We start from the raw sequence: 13,964 nt of genomic DNA, 5'->3' as shown, positions 1-13,964 counted from the left end.
CTTCCTATCCTAAACCATTGTGCAATATTGCTGTGCATTGTTAAACAGCTGCCACATCCCAACCTCAAAACAGCTGCATTCCAGTGAACAGCAAGGGATCCACATATATACAGCCACCACACCTCACCCCAGAAAAGCTGCATTTCTGCACCAGGTGAGGGATCCCTTTATAAACAGCTGCCATGCCCCACTCCAGAGGTGGCTGCATCTCAGCACTGGGTGAAACAACCTTCTATACATCTAATATGTACTTCAGACTGAACTAGCTAACAGCAATACTAATCAGAATCCCACATCATTTACATTATTCCTCATAGTACACACACACCCTGGAAGGGCAGAGGAAACTAAGATGGGGAGAGCTGATCCACTGAAGAGCACACAAGGGGACAGAACTGGGATTAAAGGCTCTTGGCTCCCAATCCCATGCTCAGACCACTAGACACCACAGCTTTTTGTATGTACTTATACAACCCTGTCACTGTAGTATCTGAGTACCTTGTAATCATTTAACATATTTGTCTTCACAACCCCCTGTGACTGGCAGGGCAATACAGCTGGGGCAAACTGAGGCACAGAGAGGCTAAGTGACTTGCCCAAGGTCACCCATGGAATTTGTGGTGGAACTGGGAATTGAGCCCAGGCCTTCCAAGTCCCAGGCTAGTGCCCTATCATTACATCACCCACCTTTCCCCTCACCTCTCAGATGCTGAGGTGCTGGTGTCAAATCCCTCTTATCAGAACCTTCCATCATCCCAACAGGGTTTTTATCTCTTCATGCCCTGTCACTGTCCCCCTGGGAAGATGCCCCCACCCCAGTCATAATGGGGTGGGCTTGGCTCCTGAATGGATCGCTTGGGCCAGAATGTCAGAGCTCCAAGTCAATCCCCACATCAGATGCAGGTCCAGAGGCTGCAGAGAACCCACCCTAGGTTGTTATGGCAGCAAGGGGTTTAAAGATTAGAAAAACCACAGGAGAAATGTAAGTAAAGCTGCTCGTTCCCCTGGAAACCCAAGGCAGCTGTGACCCTTCCCTAACATCCTTCCTAGAGGCTTTCCCTGCTGCAGCAACAGGGCATGAAGAATTCAAACAGCAGCAGTGATGTGTCCGCCTGAGTCACCACAGGCCGGATGCCTGTGCTGGCAGAGCCACCCACTTACCCTGGACAATGGTTGCAGAATTACTCAGTTGGGGCTTCGGAGCAGGCCACAGGGCTGCAGCCATGCCATGGCAAGGAGGCTGGCCATCTCCACACCACCCCAGAGGCAAGACTCAACCCTCTCCTCAGCACAGAGACAGAAAGGTGCTCAGAGACCAGGCTTCCATGCAGCATTTAAAAGACAGACACAGTACCAGCACCCACTGCTGCCCCATTCCCTAGTGTTGGCACAGTCTGCTTCTCCCAGACCCAAGGGCAACCATCCCACCCCAGTGGGGGCGCAATTACCTTCCCCCTGTCCCAGAGGCACCCAGCCTCTTCCCAGTTTCGGCACAGCCAGCTGCCCCCCTTTTTCCAGCAGAGGAAACACCTCATGACACCCCTGGGAGCATGTCACCAACTCTGACAATGCAACAGCTGTTTGCAGCCTTTTCATTGCAAAATTACTTTTAAATGAGCTGGCGAGCCAGGAAGGAGAATCCATCACTTCCAGTGAGTCACAGGCAGCATGGCTGGGGAAGGGGGAAAGAGGGTGTATCTAGTGATTGGAGCAGGGGCATGAGATCCTGTGGTAAAGTTCTCCCCCCACACCAGGGGGACCACAGATTCCAATGGAGTTACTCCTGCACCAGAGTCAGTGAGAGGAGAATCAAGCCTAGCGATTCTATTTCCGGCTCCGCCACTGATTCACCCTGGGACTCTGGGCAAGTCATTTCCCCTCTCCGTGCTGTCCTTTCTGTAACCATCTGCAGTTCTAACACTTCCACTGTCAGTCAGACACCGCCTGCCTACCCTGCTCCATGTCCTAGCAGCTATGTTCCTTGGAAGCCAACGTAGGAATGTTCTGTCCAGTCTAGTTGTAAAGGTCCCAGGGACAGGGCTTCTGCACTGCAATGAACTGGAAATGGAAGGATGGTCCAGGGAATGGGTTATGAGCTCAGATTCAGGAGACTTGGGTTCAGTTCCCTGCTCTATCCCACACCCTCTGGGTGATCTTGGGTACTTAGTTTTTCTGTGGCTCAATAGGGGACAATAGCATGGTCCCAAGGGACTGGGAGGATAAATACATTAGAGAATGTGATGTGCTTGGAGGCTAGATACACACCTCATCTGGATGATTAGACCTCTCCTGAGCTGCTCATGGTGACAGAGGCCAATCCTCCCTCCTCCCCAGGGAGAGGGGCCATTTCCCCATGCCACCATTCTATCTCACACCCCTTTCATTGGCGAGATTGTCCCCAGACTGGCAGGAAGCTGTTATTTCCCACCTGTGACTCAAAGGCCAAGTAGCTCCCGGGTGGAAGGTGTTGCCAACTCTTGTGATTTTATCATGAGCCTCCAGCTATTTTCTCAAAGTCCCCACTCTTAGAGTTATGGGATTCTGGGCAAATCTGAATTTTCATTAAAATTAATCTCTAGCCCATCTCACTGCAGAGGAAAAAGCTTGAAAACATATGATCTGGGCACTACTCAAATGCTCTGAAACCAGGAAGCAAATGAAAAGAACCAAACACAATTATTTATTTATTTATTTATTTAATCTCATGGTTTTGGGAGCCTGTTTCATGAGTTTTGAACACTAGGGACTGGGGAAGAGGATTCATTGTGCGTCACTAGCCCCAGGCATGGCTCAGCTGGTCTGATTCGCCCCTCGCTCACGTGGATGTGACTCCACTGATTTTAGAGGAACCACTCCTGGCTGGCATTATTGACTGCAGGCTCAGGCCCCTTGGATTTCCGGCCGGGCACCTCCCACTCACAGAACATCCCTTTTTACAGAGCCAGTAATCGCTGTGTCTAAATAAAAGCAGCTCCGGACACCCCAGGATGAGTCATCCACTGCCACTGAGCTGTTGACATTGAAAACACTCCATCTGATCTGCAAGCTGCAAAGCAGGGGAGCAGGCAGGTCAGCTGACGCTGCGCTTTCACAGGCAGGTGACTGCTCCTGATGGACAGCTGAGCCTCTGTGCGTTGTCCCCACAAAAACCAGCAGCAAGAGGAAAAAGGCCAAGCTCATCCTGAGATACACTGTGGGTAAGGGTAGGGGGATCCTACTGCAGCTTTATGCCAGAGAGAGGAAACAGTCCCCACCCTCAGAAGCCAGGTTCCCCTCCAGCTGTTGAGGCACTGAGAGAAGGCTCCATGGCACCCAGACCAGGGCTCTCTGCACCCATCTGTGGAGCCCTCTGGCTCTCCCCTTACAACTAACACCCTAGCACGACTTAGCGCTGATAGCAGTTGGTTGCAACCACCCAAAGCCTCATCCTCTGGCAGGTGCCTGGCATCTCTTTGCTGCTGCATCTGCATCCTTGATAAACACCATCAAGAACCTGTGGGGTGAGCTCATGTAGAATGAGACTTGGTGCGGCCTCTGTGTGGGTGGAGAGACTTATTCCAGTCTGTCATTACGGTGAGCAGGGAGGTCACACCTGTACCGCGTGTGGGGGAATAGCCTCCAGTCCAACTTCCCAAGGAGCCAGAATCCCAAGGGAGCTGCTTGGTCTTTGGTGCTACCTCCCACAGCACCCAATGCATGAACGCACACATGCACTGTTCCCACATGGCTCTGCCTGAGATTCCTGACGCCCGGTGAGCTGAATGGGGGAGGGACTATACTGGGGTGGGGACTCTGGGCTAAATCCTGCCTGTGCTGAGCCGGTGTAGCCTGGGAGCCCATCCCTCTAGGTATCTGGACTCACCACAAATTCCTCCATCCCCTGCAGAAGCTACAGAGCTATCCCTGCAGAGCACTCATGAGCGGAGGGGTAAAGGGCTAATCAGACAAGCATAAGCCCCCTGACCCAAGCAGCAAGTACAAGCTAATGTGGGGCAGAGGAGCAGCACAGGGTGTTTCCTAGGGGTCCTACTCTGGGACAAGCCTCTGTCCCCGCTTGCTGTCCCAGCATGGACACATCTTCGCTGCATGGCAGTGAGGGGAAACTCTCAGGGTGCAGAGGACTGGTGGGTACAGTAGCCAAAGCCTCACATGCTCCGCTTTGCAGATCCCTCCTCTCCAGCTGAAACCCAGGAAATGGGCATCCCTGCCAGTCACAGAATCCTCTTGGTGGCAGGTCTGGGGATGTGTCTGGATGAAAAGCAAACTCAGCACCAAAAGCCCAGTGCCCGCAGTAAACACGCCCTGTTACCCAGAATCTGCTGATGTCCTGCCCAGCCCCATTCCCTATTATCCAAACCCCTGGGGTCCTGCCTGCCCTCACCATCCCACTCCCAGTTACCCAGAATCCCTCAGGACCCTACCCAGCCCCATCACCACCTTCCCTGTTCAGTATCACCAACCTCAAAAAAACTAAAGTCAGGCGTGGGACCCCAAAATATCATGAGAATTTAAAAAAACAAAAAAGATTTTTGGGGACAAATGTGTTTTCTTTGGTCTGTCTTATGGTTGTCTCACACACACTGGAGATGGGGAGTTCAACAATCAGTGTCATCCATGCACCCAGGTCTGGGCATGGAGATTTACTGGGTGTGGAGATTTTGGCCTCTGCTGCAGGAGCTCTCACCCCACACCCACCTTCTCCACGCCCACCAATTAATCCAACCTACCCCCAAGGTCAGCCCCCGCCTCACCTCTGCTCCTCTGCGGCTCTTCACACCTCCACCCACAGGCCAGGGGGTGCTGCAGCAAGGTCCCCTCACTCCCTTCATACCCAGCCCAGGGCTATGGGGTGGTTGAGGGGGAGGAGGCGGAGCTATCTCATTGGTCACAAGAGAGTAACGGGCGGGAGCCCCACAGCAGTGGGGCTACACCTGCTCCCCCTGCCCTACTGACAGAACGGGTCAGGTTGTGAGGGGAGCTGTGCAAGTGGAAAGGCAGGCAAGTGGGGCAGGCAGCCAATCAGAGTGGGTTCCCTACACTCAGGGCCCAACTCAAATTCACTAGAGGGCAGAGCTCCAGGTGGGCAAAGTGGGCTCCAGCCCAGCCAACATCCCAGCACCCACACTAAGAGAGTTGGCACTGCAGCCTACCTGCCCACCCAGCCCGAGTGCCCCATTCCCTGCTACCCAGAACCTAGCCCCATTCCCTGCTACCCAGTACCCCCGCCTAGAGCCTACTCAGCCCCAGTGCCCCATTCCCTGCTACCCAGAATCCCCATAGGTCTTGCTTGGCCCCAGCATGAATCCCCCCAGGCTCTGCCCAGACCGAGCACCTCATTTCCGGTTACCCAGAGTTCCCCAGCATCCCCTTCCTGTTACCCAGATTGCCATCTTGCTTGGGGGACCAAGTCTGAGGGGGACTATATCTGAGAAGATGGGGAGTGGGAGTGCAGGGAATTGGGACAGCACCATGGGTAGGGCTGATAACCAAATCAAGGATGCAATACCTCCTCCCCAAGCCCCTGTCCCAGCCTCAAAGACACCTGATCCACAGAGGTGGTCAGGGAGAACTGTGGGGTGTAAGGCATGCAAGCCCAGATGGCACCCCAGGTTCAGAGCCACAAGCAGAGCTGGCAGGAGCACACACATACCCCAGCATGTAATGAAAGGGGCTGGGACTTGGCGGGGGGGAGCAACGTGCAACCCTTGTGCATGTTGAGCAACCCAGGGTAGGATTAGGGAGATAAAGCTTCTCTTTAGCAGCGCAGGATGGTGCAATAGGGAAAAACAGCTGGGCTTGCACCTCCCCTCTCAGGGGCTGGAACACTGCAGAGCCCTGTGTGAGCTGGGCCCCTCCTCACCCCTCTCGATGCAAAACCAGACAGCCCTGCCTGCGCCATCCCAACGGGGGTAGCATGTGCCTTGCCTGCTGCACTCAAGCTGCAGGACATGTCCGCTAACAACACACCTTCTCTCCTACTCAAGAGAAACCTACAGAACATTCCTCCTCTTCAGCAGGTGTTACCAGAGCTGTCACAGAGATGCCTGCTCCTGGCCCCACTTATGTCTGATGCCACGCCCGCATTGTTTGTCCCATGACATGGGGAGGCATTTGCGGCCACTTGAGACAGACCCTGGAAGTCTGGCTCAGATGGCTGCATGCAGGCCTGGGCTACAGGCCGCACCCTCTGCAGTGATGCCTATTGCACCTCCAGGGCTGGCTCATGCACTGTCCCATAGAAGCTGCTACCCAAGGACCTGTCTTCCCCAAGGGCTCTGTTGTTATTTGTGTTAACAGTAGTGCCCCAGTTACAGATCAAGAACCCATAGTGCTAGGCGTTGTACAAACACAGAGCAAAAGGACAGCCCCTGACCCAAAGAGCTTCTCATCTCTCCCTGTCTCTCCGGAGGGCTCTGTCTGCCAGGGAGCTCCCTGCCAAGGCCACTTGGTTTAACTGGAAGCTTTCACACCTTGGCAACAAACAGGAGAGAGCCTACTGAAAATGACGCTTCCCTCCTCCTGGCAGGCTGGCAGCACTTCCTTTCTCTGGAAAGAACAAGGGCATTTCTCAGGCAATCACACGCCTGCGGTCTGATGCCAGCAGGCCAGGGCAAACAGAGAGATGAGGTGGGGAAGGGAAGGATGCACAGCAGGAGGCTCCGTTGGGTTGTAACTCTCTGGCAAAGGTGCTTCTTAACCATAGAGATTGTTGGTAAAACAAAGAGCTTGGGCTATAGACAGGTTGGGCCCAGAAAACGCAACCACAACCTGGCTGGGGCTGGCTCTCGCTGTGGAGGGATTCCCATGTCCTCCCTGGTGCTTCCCAAGCACCAGCTGCTGTGACAAGAGCCCACAACCCAGGGCGTGTCTGACCTGAGCAAGGAAACTCCAGTGGTGGGGGAGATTGTGTGTCTTTCTACCCAGAGCCTGGGCCAAGCCAGGGCGTGATTGGCTCAGTAATTAGGGGTAAAAGCAGAGCGACGCCTCCTGCAGACTTGGCACTGGCACAAACCCTCCTCTCCCAGCTGGATTCCTTCCCTTTAAGAGTCTTAAAAGCTACAACCCAGCAGGCTGCTGCCCATCTCCTGCATGCCCAGGACTGTCTGAGCAGGTCCCTGTCTGAACAGAGACCCGGCGCTCAACTGCGCCTCAGTCCTTAGCACTTCCAGACCCATCCCACTGGGGGCTCATTATGGTGGAAATGGGCACGGCATGAGCACCAGGAGGGAGCAGCAAGCTATTCTGTATGGCGCCTTCCAGACAAACCCTGTCCCCTAGTGCATTGCAGGAATACCTGTGGTCAGGAGCTGCGCAGACCACAGCGGGCCCCCAGTAACCCCCAGGTACAGCCAGGTGGTCTCTGTGGTTCTGGGAGCCTCTCAGCTACTCCATGCACTTGAATCTACAACTCCCCCTGGTCCTAGGAGAGGGTGATTGCTGCAAGGATTGGTAGGGAGTGGGGAGCCATGGAGATCAGGATCCCCTCACCCCAGGGTCTGGGGGAGCCATGGAGACCAGGATCCCCCAATCCCTCATCCCAAAGGTGTGGGGGAGACCTCAAGACCCAGTCCCCCAGCACGGGTGGGTTCAATGGGGAAGCAAATTCCTCTTTCATGCACTTAATCAGGAGTGAGAGTGGTGTCACCTCCACCATCTCCACCCCCAAGCTCAGTGTAGCCTTGCCGGCTGTTGTCACCCTAGCAGGGGGCAGGGCACCCCAACCACCTCCGATCAAAGGCACTGCTGATAGGAGCCAGGCCCCCTGCAAACCAGGTTCCTGTGTGTGGCCAGCCTGTTTCTTTAACTGGATTGGAAAGCGCCAGGCCTGCCCCGTGGGTTCTGGCCAGCAGCTCAGGTGTTCTCCTGCAGCTACCTCAGGTCCAAGGAGACTCCTTGCCATTAATATCCCCTAAGAGGGTGAAGCAGGGCTGAGAGCAGCCCCAAGCAAGGGGCAGACTCCACACCCAGGGGAAGGGAAATTGGTCCTTCATGGCAGCCCGCCAGCCCTTGTAATAGGAGGCTGGGGAGGGAGAGAGACAGAGGTACTTGGAGTTAGTATTGCTATTTGTATCGTGGCAGGGTCTGTTTCACTCCATCCACTCTTCTAAGGACCATCCACTCTTCTTTTGCCTCCAAGGCCTCGTACACTGTCCCCATCCTCCTCCTTTCACCCCTCTAATTTTGCTCCCCTTTTCATTGTTTAGTTTAGAAGAAAATCTCGTTTCCATCGTGTACATTCATTTTCTTTAGGCCAAACGTGCGTGTGCCAAAAATACCTGCAGATCAGTCGGCTCTTGCTGCTTTCAGCAATTCCTAGGGATCTTTGTATCTTCGTACAAAACTTCCTACAAGCTTTGGGGGGCACTACACAAACCAGGGCAACATTTTCTATTGCAGCTTGGTTACAACAGAAAACTGGGGTTTGGCTCATTTGGGTTTGGCAGAAACTATGTGGAGAATGTTTCATTTTTTCATCCAAAACCTTTGAGCCAAAAGTAGAAAAATTAGGGGTGAAGGTGAAACCTCATAAATTCCCACAGAAAATTTTGCCATGAGGAAAAAATTGTCCTTGTGCCTCAAGTCACTCCACATATAAGAACAAAGAAAGAGTTATAGCCAGGAGGCAGATGGTGAGAGCTCAAGTAAACAATGGGATGACACCAGAAAGACAGCACAGAGGTCACCGTTGGGAGGTGCAGATACTAGAGGCACAGTGGTTGAGGGGGAACGACACTGTGAGCCAATGGGGGACCCACCAGTGATAGGTGGCTCATATGGGGCCAGCCCATTCCTTCCCTCAAAGCCTTAACTGGCTCTCTGAGGCATCCAGTGAGGTTTTTTTGTCTGGTTTAAGGGTGAAGAGCCAACACTGGCTGATTCCTAAGGTGCTGGCCCAACCTTCTGCCGCTACAATCCCCCCACAGTTCATGATTGTCCCTGTGCAGAGGTCCCTGCGGGCAGCTGGCCAGAGTCCCCTTAGCACTGCAGCCCAGAGGAGATTTGAGAATGGGGTCAGTGTGGGGAGGGTCCAAGCCTAGGGGCTTAGTGCTGTGTTTGGTGTAACTCGCTGTTGGTAGAGCTCGATGTGATGCAGCAGGGAGGGGGGAGTGTTGACCTGGGAATGTGGCAGGGGAGTTTCACTGGGGATGGGATACCTGAGAGCCTGTAACCTGAGCCAGGAGGGGGAGGGGTAGGTAACACCTCTGCCCGGGAATGTGGACAGAGGCTGCAGGAGAGAGCCGGCTGGGGGGGGTTAGTTTTCAGTTTGGTGCTGGGTGGTGGAACGCAGGGAACCCCAGGGCTGGGGTCTAAGCTCTCTGCTCCCCCAGAAGGACTTGACTGAGGGGTCCTGGGTGTACCCACAAGCTCTGTTTTAGACTATGTTCCTATTGTCCAATAAACCTTCTGTTTTACTGGCTGGCTGAGAGTCACAGTGAATCCCAGGAAGAGGGGTGCAGGCCCCGGACTCCCCCACACTCCGTGACACTCAGACTCTCCCTTGGCAAGATGGCGACTCTCTCAAGAGACCCATGTGTTCAGGGTCCCTCATGGCAGCATCTGTTTCTGGAGCACTGGGGTCCAGGGTGGCCCCTGAGTTGAACTCAAGACTCAAAGCAACATCCGCAAAGGTGTGAGAGGCCAGCTGGGAGAGAGCAAACCTGCTTTGCTGGTACTAGGCCATAGGTGCTGGATCTAGGGGTGCAGGGGGTGATGCAGCACTCCCTGACTTGAAGTAGTTTCCATTATATACAGGATTTACAGTTTGGTTCAATGGCTCTCAGCACCCCCCCTGCATAAATTGTTCCAGCACCCCTGTACTGGGCCTGTCCACATGGTTAACAGACAAAGGACATTTACTTACCAACTGTTAGAATCACTGCAGCAGATGGGGGGGGGGCATGCTCCCCATACCCTTCTGGGACAACATGCCACTGCCGTGCAAACCCCACCCCCCAGATGATCTATTATAGCCCCCAACAGCACCTCCCACAACAGCTCCTCCCTGGTCTCTGTGGAGTATACAGCCCCTCCCACAACAGTTCTGCCATGCAGCCTCCCCAGTCTCTATTCAGTAATAGAGTCCCCCGCCCACCAACTCTGCCTTGGAGCTCTCCAGTCTCTATTCAGTATATAGCTCCCCCGAACCCCCGCCCCATGACAGCTCTGCCCTGAAGCTCCCTGGTCTCTATTCAGTATAGAGCAGGGGTTCGCAAACTGGGGGTCAGGACCCCTCAGTGGGTCATGAGGTTATTATGTATATGCGGGAGTCGCGAGCTGTCAGCCTCCACCTCAAACCCTGCTTTACTTCCAGCATTTATAATGGTGTTAAATAAATAAAAAAGTGTTTTTAATTTATAAGCAGGGGGGTCGCACTCAGAGGCTTGCTGTGTGAAAGGGGTCACCAGTACAAAATCACTGGTATAGAGTCCCAGCAGTTCTGCCTTGCAGTTCACTCCCTCTTGTTCTCAGGTCCTTCTCTATGGGCCTGGGCACACTGCCTGGATCCAAGCCCCCTGTTTACATGTAATGTGACCTACATCAAAGCTGGGCCAGATACCAATGGGGGCCGTGTGCAAAACCCCAGCGGGGTGGCCCAGCCCAGCCCTGGAAGTGTCAGGTTTCCCTGCCCGGCTTCCCCCTGCAGCGCTAGGGGGCGAGGAGAGCTCAGCTCTGGGGAACGCACAGTCCCACATGCTGCCAGCACCTGCCCCCATCGGGCACTTTCCCCAGCCAGGTGAGAGCAGCAGGGAGGTGGATTGAGCTCTGCTCTGTTCTCTGCTGCCTCTGGTGCTGGCTTTGCCCATAACTCAGGGGAGGGTAGTAGCCACGGGCCTGTCACATGCCCTAGCTGGGTGTCCTTCGGGAAGCAGCCAGGGCACCACAGACCAGCACTGCTTCCACACCCCCTGACACACAGTGGCCACGCCACACTCACCGCAGCAGGAAGTACCCAGGGCTCCGCACTCCGCCAGGGTCCCACCCATAGCCCCGGCAGTGCTGGAGCAGACATGGGGGGAGTGAAATTCTCTCCCCATGTTAGCTCTGCCCTGGGGGGATTGGGAGTGTCCCCATCCAGGCCACCGAATCCTGCCTCTCGCCTGCTGCCACTTTGGGTAGGCAGGGGCAGGAGTTCAGGGCACATTCTGCTGCCAGAGGCAAGGCGTCCCCAGCTCTGCCTAGAGCTGAGAGCTCTAGCAGGGAGCTGCCCCGGTGGCTCGCCCCTGCCAAGTTGAAGGAAGAGCCTGGGCTCTGGCAGCCATGGCGCAGCCTCCTTGGCTACAGGATCAAGAAGGCTCCTGAGGGCTTCGCAATTTCCTCCCAAACAATGAGGTTCAGAGTTTCTGCCTGGCAGCCCCTCCCTGGCACTGGGATTCCACTAGAGCAACCTGCCACCCAGGCAGCTCGGCCGTGAGCCAACCCCAGCGCGCTGGCCACATCTGAGTTACCAGCGCCACGGCCCCCACTGGCTTCCAGGAAAGGAATGGGAGTGGGGTGTCCCTGATTAAACCGGTGCAGGGACACCACTGGGGAGGCAGGATCCTACCTGGGGGGGAGGGAACACCAGATGCGGGTAGTACCAGCCCAGCTGGGGAATGCCAAAGCCAGGGAGACAGCAGGATCCTGCACTGGACCGGGCTGGGGACGGACCACAAGGCAGGGATGTACCAGCTCTGTTGTGGGTTTCCCCAAGCCAGGAACTGACCCAGCCCAGCTGCAAGGAACCCAGAATCCAGGGAGGCAGCAGACATCAAGCCAGGGATGTAGTGCCCAACTGGGAGGAGGATCCTACGGAGGACGTACCAACCCAGCTGGAGGGGGGACCCCAGATGCAGAATGTACCACTCCAGCCAGGTCCTCCCAGGATGCCTGTTATAGCAGGTTATATTAATACACTTGGAATTGCTCCTCCCGCTGTGATTCTTCAGCGATGCCCCCAAGAAGGTGACAGGTGGCACTGGCCAGGCAGGGGGTGCATGTGGCTAGTCTCTGTAGCCCTGAGTTACCCTCCTACACCCTCTTACACTCATGTGTAGCACCTGGCTTTAGCTCCTGGTACCATGCCTGCACAATGGCGCCCTGCCCCGAGTGCCATGCAAATCAATAGTAGTGAGTCACCCCAGCCACGCAGTGCAGAGCACGTCTGCTGCCGGCTGCCCCCTGCCAGCCAGGGCCGAAAGCCCAGAGCAGGGGCCTCCAGCCACCTCACAACAAGGATAGAGGGTGAATGGGCCAGGGCAGGTGTGTGGGGGGGCCACCATGAGGATCTGCAGCTGGCGGTGGCTGTGTTTTGTGACCTATATTCTGGAGCCTGCAGGCCAGGCCACCCCTGTCCCTAAAGGAGCGGTCGGGGGTGCAGCATGCCCCCTGCCTCTCCCAGGTGAGCTGGAGCCTGCCCCACCCACACTGAGTCCCAGCTCAAGAGGGGAAATACCTTTGCACTGAGGAATGCCTTATTCAGAGCCTGGCTTGTGAGTGAGAAGGGCGGGGCTGAGCTGCCGAGATGGTCCCCATCCCCTGGCTGGGGACTGATCCTGACACAAGAGCTGAGGCCCAGCTCACAAGACCATCCCCTCAGCCGTCCCCCTGCCACCAGCTCAGAGAGGCCTCCACACCCAGGCACCTCTCAGCCAAACCAAGCTGGTAATTTTACACTTTGTTTCAGTTCCTCCCTCCTCCTCCTCCCTGGGGCTCTGGCTGGGCTGAGCTGAGCAACCTCCCTGCATTCTTCCCACTGCCTGTAAACAAACAGGAATTTGGCCTGGGACCATGGGTTACTCTCCCGCCTCTCAGCCTGCCTCCCACGCTGGGCTGGATGCAGGGCAGAGAGACTGGTCAGAAAACATCTCTGCCTTGCATAGGGTCCGTCATGCCTGCTCCACACTGTGAGGGGTTAGGCTGCACCCCGCTCCCCAGGCAACCCGGGGCTCAGGCAGGTCACTGGAGAGAAGGCAGGCAGGGCAAGGGGATGGCTCTGCGCTCCCACCCACTGGCCTTGGCAAAGCCCCTTCCTTCCACTTGCCTCCACTGCCCCGCCTGTCTCAGGAAGCCGATGTGCCGCACTCACCCATGGCATAGGGCAGGGAGACCTGAGATGAAAGAGGCACCAGAAGAGTAGGAATTGTTACAAAGAGCTCACACACACACCCCAACGCCATGGCAGGGCTGTAGTTACACACACACACACACACACCCTAATGCCATGTCAGGGCTGTAGTTACAACGCACACACCCATGCCCCCTACTGCCATGGCAAGGCTCCAGCTAACAGCACAAACACCTTGTTTCTAAGCCTCTGGCCCCAGCAAATGCCCCCTCCCCAGTGGACATGCTGCACTCCACACATTCCGAGCCCTGGGTCAGCCTGAGATTGTGCATGTCCAGCCTGTTCTCTGGAGCACCCACAAGAATCTCCACAGCCTTGTTTTCTAGGAGCAGCATTCTGCTAAGCCCTCGCCTGGCAGCCCTGTGTCGCTCCAGCCCAGAGATCAATGGTGGGGGGAGGGAGATGACAGCCCTGGGATCACCTGCTAGCTCCTCCCAAGCTCCGAGCAAAAGGAAAACAGGTCACCAAGATAACATTCCAGGTCCACATTCCAGGCCTAGCCCTGGTGTTTCCACATGCAGCTCAGCAACCCAAAATCTCACATGGGAACCAGGCACAGGGAGCCAGAGTCACCCTGGGACTGTCTCTGCCCTCCTCCTACCAGCATCTCCTCCAGAGTTAGACTAGCACAGGATCTGGGCCCTCCTGCCAGGGATGCTACTTTAACCACAGGTGTGAATTTCAACCCCTTTCATTAAAGTGGTGGGAAAGGCCACATGGACACTCTCATCTCAGTTTAAATCAGCTTTACTTGGGTCAGTTAGGAATGGGTGTGATAATCCAAACCGAGATAGGAGCATCCACAAAGGGCTTCCACTGGGGCACATGCCAATGCCCCCTAACTAATGGGCGTTGGGCA

The sequence above is a fragment of the Chelonia mydas genome, chromosome 7 (genome assembly GCF_015237465.2).
Source record: "Chelonia mydas isolate rCheMyd1 chromosome 7, rCheMyd1.pri.v2, whole genome shotgun sequence".
Lineage (NCBI taxonomy): Eukaryota > Metazoa > Chordata > Testudines > Cheloniidae > Chelonia > Chelonia mydas.
The sequence above is the reverse complement of the archived record's forward strand: the minus strand, read 5'-3'. Positions refer to the sequence as shown.